This window comes from Oryza sativa, chromosome 10 (assembly GCF_034140825.1).
Source record: "Oryza sativa Japonica Group chromosome 10, ASM3414082v1".
Lineage (NCBI taxonomy): Eukaryota > Viridiplantae > Streptophyta > Magnoliopsida > Poales > Poaceae > Oryza > Oryza sativa.
The window spans coordinates 9,002,378-9,010,708 of NC_089044.1; positions in this window are offsets into that span (position 1 = coordinate 9,002,378).

Genomic DNA, 8,331 nt, shown 5'->3' on the forward strand with positions numbered 1-8,331 from the left:
CATCAACGAGTCCTTTCTTTTTGGAGATCTTTTTAACCGGACCTCCATTCGCTGTCTTGCCTACTGAAAACGCCACTAGCGCCTTCGCCCCCTCCAAATCCTTTCGATGAAGGGGGGAGCTGTTCGACTCCACCCCGGTCTCGTTGTGACCTGGACTTGGTGTAGGGGTGTAGCCAGGGGTGTCGACGCAGTTTTCAACTACCTCGTCCGCGGCCTTTTCGACCACGGCCTCGGCCTTCTCTTCCTCTTCCCCTTCCTCATTGCCATCACGCTCTTTGACGTCGTCCTCGTCGTCGGCGTCGGAATCGGAGGTAGCAGGAACCCTTCGCTTCCTAGGGGCAAGCTTCACTTGCCCGCGCGTCCGCTTTCGTGAAGGCCCTACGTCGTCGTCGACCTTGTGGGGGTTCGCCCAGGGAGGCAATTTGCCGTTATAAACCCGGTTCGCCCGGCCGACCGCATATCGTGTCAGCAGTTGGCTATACTCGACGACTGACACGTCGTCGATCATCTTCCGGGCTTCGGCATTGGCCTGATTGAGGGTCAACACTGCAAAAAATAGAGGGTGCAGCCACATTAAGCGTCGAACGAAGCAAAATAACGAAGCGCAGGCATGCATAGCGAAAGTGCAGTCTTACCATTCGTCCCCTCAGGGACAACCAATTTCGGCAGACCATCAACCTCTTCGCCTTGGTCAACCGTGACTTGCCATGACTAGGAGAGGGGAAAATGCGGAAGCATGCAGAACTCCTCCACCAAGTCACGACAGCTAAGGCGGGAGCAAACCTTACACAGCAGAGCGAACCGCGCCTCCATAGCGCCGTCCACGGCGATCTTGGGTTTCCGGTTCGGCGCGATCGCCCTGCGCCGGCACCGGAGGGCCTTCGCTGACTCGGAACCAGCTTCAAAGGGGATGGTGTGGTAAAACCACCTCGCCATTGTCACGCCCAGAAATTCCCGAATAGAATTCCAAGCAGAATGTGCATTAAAATCCCCATCCAGGACCAGCCGGGGTACACAAACGACAATATCAACATTCAGATCTACGTCTTACAAACATCACAAAAGTCTTACATAAATGCAGCGGAAAGAAAGAAAGACAACAGGAGCTAAGCCTTGACTAGAACTACAGCGGGAACACCACTCCACAGGCATCCTCGACGGCACGGACGAAGCCTACTCCTCAGAGAAACCTCCATCTGACACAAACTCGTACTCTGGGGTTGGGAAAAATAGAGCAAGACTGAGTACTACCCACTGTACTCAGCAAGTCATACCGGAATAGGGGTATGATGCAGGGAATTATCAAAGAAGAGCTAGAGTGGTTCATTTGCATAAAGCGAGCATTTATAAACAGAAGTTGAAAGATTTAAACAATTGTAATAATTAATTAATATTAACTATCCACAGTCCAACGCTATCCCATGTTGCAACAGGCCCGACCAACCACCTAAACTATCCAAATTCAAAAGATTACACTAGGGTGAGACTAATCACGGTGAATCTGGTTGACCGCCCATAACCGCGGGCTCGGCTATTCGAACAGTTTTACTCTGATCAGAGGTGTACAACTGTACCCACAAGACACAGCCCCACGACACGTTTCCGTGCGCCGACATGCCACCACGACATACCGGAAAGAGGCCGTGACAGGACCCTTCGCATAACCCCCTCTAACCAAGCACACCACACCTCAGGTTTCACCCCCACTCCTCGCAAGGCAGCGGGCAGTCCCCTCTCGTGCCTAGGTGAATCCGGAAGCCGCATAGGCCGTCGCAGGGCCCATCCAAACTCCATCACGCCCACCCTCGCCTGGATGCGTCGGCTAGAGAAAAGCTACACTACAAGCCCAGCCGTTGCCCACGCTGGCTTGTGGTAAGTATGATAAGTTCTTCCAGGGCATCCCGCGAACCGGTCCTTAACTGCCATGGGTGCGACCAACAAAACCATGCACCCACAGCCCACCATGTGATTTATTTTAATTAACCAACACCGAAGCGGTGTCACTACTCCAACATTACCATTAGAACCTACAGTCTAAACATTAATAGGATTTTCCCCATTGTGTACTAGTTGAACTAAGCATGGCTAAGCAATTCCTAGTCCAAAGCCTATTCATGTTATAACCCAAGCTAACAAAGGAGCATGGTATCAAAATAGCATGGCTGTAACAGTAGGTAAACATCCCATACTAACATTATAAAACAATGCAGTATTTGAAGAAAAACAATAGAGCATTTGCAATATAGGATCAACATGTTCAAGTGACAGGCATGACTTGCCTTGCTCTGCTGCTGGAGGAACCTCGGCGACTATTTCGAAGTACACCGGAGCGTCGGAGGAACCGGAATCTAGCGACATACAAGGCAAACATTGCAAACAGGCTATAAGACTACTGAAACAGGGAACAAAACCATTTTTAATGGATTCTACACATTTTTCTTGATTTACTGAGACTTGAATGGGCTTAAACGGAGCTCGGATGAATTAGTTATGAATTTTAGAAGATTCACTGTGTTTATTACTATAAAAGAAAAACCTTAAATCATTTATTGCGCAATAAATCCCAGGGCTGACGTCATCAAGGGGGCACGGCGCCGACATGCGGGGCCCACCGGTCAGCGGCTCGGGAGAGGGGGGAAAAGGGCGCCGGCACGCGAGGCCCACCGGTCAGCGACTCAAGGGGGAGGGCGGTTCACCGCGGACCGGGACCACGCGGGTGGTCCACCGCCGGTCCACGGGACCGACGGCCCAGATCGCCCTCGGGGTCGATCGGACGGGCGACGACGACCCGGCTCGGCTTGGCTCAAGGCCGGCCTACCGGCCGTGGCGATGACGACGGCGCGCGCGCGAACGCGTTGCCGGCGACGGCATCCGGCGGCGGAGGCGACGGCGCAAAGGCGACGCGAAGGCGGCGGCACTAAGCGGCGGCTAGGAAGGAGAGGGAGGGGAATGGATGGGAGAGGAAACCTCACCGAGGATGGCCGGCGCGGAGGAAAACGACGGCGAACGGCGACGGCAAGCCATGGGAGGACGACGGCAACCGGCGGACGGGTTACGGGGTGCCCTAAGGAAGGAAGAGAGAGAGATTAGAGAGAGGGAGATGAACCACGGCGACCGGCATTCATGGCCGAATGCGGCGGTAGGGGTTGAACTCACCGGAGCGCGAGGGGATGCGAATTCCGGCGACGAAACTCGACGGGGAAGGGGCGGCCGGGGTGGAGCTTAGCCTTGCGAACCCGACAGCGGCGACGGCGTGGCGCGGCGGTGACCCTAGCGGCGGCTAGCGGCGGCCGGAGTAGCGGAAACAGCGGCGGCGGGTGGATGCACGGTGCGGGAGTGATGGAGAGCTCGGGAGAGTTCGGCGAAATGGGGAAAAAGCGAGAGGGGGCGACGGGGAAGCCTAAATAGGGGAGGGGAGCCCCGGACGTGGCCGGTAGGGGCGGGATTTCGCCGGCCAACGTGGGGAGTGGGGGAGGAGAGAGAGGTGGGATTCGAAAATCGAATCCCGGCCATCTCGGGCCCGGGCGCGGGCGGGAGGGAGAGGGGAGTGGGCGCGGGAGATGCGGCGCACGCGCGGGCGTGGCCGACATGGCCCGGAGGAGGCGGAGGCATGGGCGCGGCGGCGGTTGCGGGCGCGGCGGCGCCGGCTGGAGGAAGGGGACGGGTCCGACAGGTGGGGCCCACCTGTCGGCGTCCCGAGGAGAGAGGGAGGGGCGGCTTGGGCCGGCCCACAAGGAGGACGGCGCGCGCGGCGGGGTGGACTGGGCCGATGGCCCAAGAAGAGGAAAAGGAGGGGAAAGGAAAAAAAAGAAAAAGAAAAGGAAGAAAAGAATTCCCTGGGATTTAAAATATTGCAAGCTCGATTTTAAAAGGTTAAAATTATTTCGAGAGCTCTGAAAATTCCACTAAAAATCCTGTTAGTGAATTTCGACATGTAGAACTCAAGAAAAATTCCACAAGCCAATTCCGATTATTATTTGCATTGATTTAATAGGGTTTACTCTTGCTTTGCACCGGTATTTTCTTAGGGTCTCTTATTAATTCAATTTTAGGCTTAGGAGGAGAACTTCAGGGTGTGACAAACCTACCCCCCTTAAACGGAATCTCGGCCCCGAGATTCGGAGGAGCTGGCGAAGAGGTGCGGATGGGCGGCTTTCAACTCATCTTCCCTTTCCCAGGTTGCTTCCTCTTCTGAATGGTGACTCCACTGAACTCGGCAAAACCTGGTGACCTTGTTTCTGGTTCTTCTTTCGCTGGTATCAAGTATACGAACCGGCTTCTCCACATATGTTAGGTCCTCCTGGATATCAATGTGTTCCGAATCAGCCTGTTCTTCAGGTACCCTTAAGCACTTCTTTAATTGGGACACGTGGAACACGTCATGGATGCCGATCATATTGGATGGAAGTTCTAACTGATAAGCAACTTCTCCCCTTCGTTCCAGGATTTTGTAGGGTCCCACGAAGCGTGGTGCCAACTTGCCTTTCGTCTGAAAACGGTGTACTCACCGGAGCGGAGTGACACGAAGATACACGTAATCCCCTGCCTCAAAAGTGAGCTCCCTTCGGCGGTTATCCGCGTAGCTCTTCTGTCGAGACTGGGCAATCCTCAACCTTTCCCTGATGATTCTGACTTTCTCTTCGGCTTCCGCTAATACCTCTGTCCCGAACAGTTGACGCTCGTCTGTCTGATCCCAAAAGAGAGGTGTGCGGCACTTCCGGCCATATAAAGCTTCAAACGGTGCCATCTGTAGACTGGCCTGGTAGCTGTTGTTGTACGAGAATTCTGCATATGGCAAGTTTTTGTCCTAAGTTCCACCAAAATCAAGAGCGCATGCTCTCAACATATCTTCCGAGATTTGATTGACTCGCTCGGTCTGACCATCAATTTGCGAGTGATAGGCCGTGCTGAAATTTAAACGAGTCCCCAATTCTTCCTGCAGCTTCTGCCAGAATTTTGAGGTGAACTGACTCCCTCGATCAGATACAATCTTTTTGGGTACTCCATGTAAACACATGATTCTCGAGAGGTAGAGCTCCGCCAACCTTTTGCCCGTATACGTGGTATGTACTGGTATGAAGTGAGCAACCTTAGTGAGTCGATCCACGACTACCCAGATTGAATCGTGACCCGATGATGTCCGGGGTAGTCCTGTTATAAAGTCCATTCCAATCTCCTCCCATTTCCATTCCTGGATTTGAAGAGGTTGGAGTAAACCTGCTGGTCTTTGGTGCTCTGCCTTCACTCGTTGACAAACATCGCAGAGTACGACGAATTCAGCTATTTCTCTCCTCATGCTGACCCACCAAAACTTTTCTTTGAGGTCTTGATACATTTTGGTGCTGCCTGGATGAATGGAGTACTGGGTCTGATGAGCCTCGGTGAGTATCAGATCCTTCAGTTCCTTGTCGTCAGGTACACACAATCTTTCTCCCAACCAGATTGTGCCGTGTTCATCTTCGTGGAAATCCCGGGCTTTTCCGACTCTCATGTTCTTTTTCAGCTCTGCTATTTCAGAATCATTTACTTGAGCTGCTCTGACTTGATCCACGAGCGTAGGCCGTGCCTCCAAAGCGGCTACGAACCCGTGTTCAACAATTCCCACGTTGAGATGCTCCAACTCCTGCCGCAATTCCTCACACATGCCCTCGATGCATAGAGCAGTGCAGTAACTTTTCCTGCTTAATGCGTCTGCCACCACATTGGCTTTACCCGGGTGGTAGTGAATGCTCATGTCATAGTCTTTGATTAGTTCCAACCATCTTCGTTGTCGGAGATTTAGGTCCGGTTGGGTGAAGATGTATTTCAGACTCTTATGGTCCGTATATACTTCGCAGCGGTTGCCAATCAGATAGTGCCTCCAGATCTTCAAAGCATGAACCACTGCTGCCAATTCCAGGTCATGAGTTGGATAATTCCCTTCGTGTGGACGCAACTGCCGCGAGGCATATGCAACCACTCTGCCCTCTTGCATTAGGACACATCCAAGTCCGTGACGGGATGCATCGCAATAGACTTGGAAGTCTTTCATCTGGTCGGGCAGAATCAAAACTGGTGCGGATACTAATTTCTTCTTGAGCTCCTCAAAACTCTTATCGCACTCAGCTGTCCATTTAAACTTCTCATCTTTCTTAAGCAACTGAGTCATGGGTCGGGCGATCCTGGAGAAGTTTTCGATGAATCGGCGGTAATAACCTGCAAGTCCAAGAAAACTTCGAATCTGCGACACGGTCTTCGGTGGGGTCCATTTGGTAACTGACTCTACGTTCGATGGATCAACTGCCACACCCTGAGCTGTAATGACATGGCCCAGAAATTTGACTTCCGTCAACCAGAAGTCACACTTGCTGAACTTGGCGTATAGCTGGTGCTCCTTCAACTTCTCGAGTACCAGACGGAGATGTTGCTCATGTTCTTCTTCGGACTTTGAATAGATAAGTATGTCGTCGATGAATACCACAACAAACTTGTCCAGAAATTCCATGAACACTTTGTTCATCAGATTCATGAAGAATGCGGGTGCGTTGGTAAGTCCGAAAGACATAACCGTGCACTCATATAGCCCGTACCGAGTGGTGAAGGCCGTCTTTGGAATATCCTCTTCCCGAATTCTCAACTGGTGGTAGCCTGATCGCAGGTCTATCTTAGAAAACACTTTAGCTCCTTTCAGTTGATCAAACAAATCATCGATTCGCGGCAAAGGATATTTGTTCTTGATTGTGACCTCGTTGAGTGCGCGGTAATCAACGCACATCCTCTTTGTCTTATCCTTTTTCTCCACAAAAATGACCGGAGCACCCCAAGGTGAAGTACTTAGTCGAATGTACCCTTTCTGCAGCTGCTCATCAACCTGCTTCTTGACCTCTGCTAGTTCGTTGGCCGCCATTCTGTACGGTCTCTTGTAAATTGGAGCGGTTCCCGGTGCCAAGTCAATCCGGAATTCAATCTCTCTCTTGGGTGGCATGGTAGTAAGGTCTTCGGGGAACACTTCTGGATACTCGCAGACTATGGGTATATCTTCCAATTTCCTCAAATTCTTCTCCACAGTGTCCACTGGGATTTCCGCCTCAATCTGATTCAAAGAGACCCCTTGCTTTGGTGAGTCTGGTGATTTGTACACTACTGTTTCTCCCTTCTCGTTGGTCAAGGTGACTGTCCGATTCGCACAATCGATGACTCCCTTAAACTTGGTCAGCCAATCCATCCCAAGAATGACATCCAGGTCTTTGGATTCGAGAAGAATAAGGTTGGCTAGAAATGGCGATCTTTGGATTTCTATTAGCACTGAAGGGCTAAAACTGACTGAGGTTGAACTATTTCCCGGGGTATGAACCCTCATTGGTGTGCTAAGCTCTTCTTTCCTTAACCCATGCATCCCGACAAACTTCTTTGAAATGAACGAATGCGTTGCACCAGAATCAAAAAGTATTGTTGCAGGGATTGAGTTAACAGGAAACGTACCCAGTACGACCTCTGGTGCTGCTTGTGCCTCCTCCGCAGATGCGTGGTTGACACGGGCCTGGATAAACCTTGGCCCGGCACGCCTAGGCTTCGGGCATTTGTCAGCGAAGTGGCCAAGCTCGCCACAGTTGAAGCAGGACCCTGGTTTTGCTCCAGTCTCCTTCTTGGCTTGCGCGGACGGGCCTGACTGTGCCGGTGCCATTGGTGGGCGTGGAGCTGCACCGCGGTTGGGCTGACCTCCATGGTGGTTCTGACTGCCACTGGCGCCCTGGGGAAAGTTGCTAGGGTTGAACGGGCGGTACTGGTGGACGATCATGGTGGTAGGTCCACCCTGCTGCCCGGGAGCGAAGCGCGGCCTCTGGTGACTTCCCTGAGGTGCCCTGAACTGAGCGGCCTACCTCTTCCTGTCCATCTTGTTGCGTTGATCCTCCTGACGGATTGCCTTGTCCACCAGTCTTTCGAAATCGGCGTAATCTCCAGATATCAACTGGTTGGTTAGCTCATCATCCAGACCTGCTAGGAATTTTTCCTGCTTCTCGGCGTCAGTACGGACATCCTCCGGTGCATATCGCGCGAGGCGATTGAACTCATGGAGATACTCCGTCACAGTCCTGTTGCCCTGATGGAGTGCCCGGAATTCCCTCTTCTTTTGTGCCACGACCCCGTCTGGCACCTGCGCCTTCTTGAAGCTACGGCAGAACTCTGCCCAAGTGACTTCAGTACCTGGTGGGCGGGTGGCCATGTGATTGTCCCACCAAGCTGACGCAGGACCTTGAAGCTGGTGTGTGGCGAAAGCAACCTTCTCCTGATCATTGCACTGCAGGAGATTCAGCTTCTTCTCTATGGCATGGAGCCAGTCATTCGCCTCCA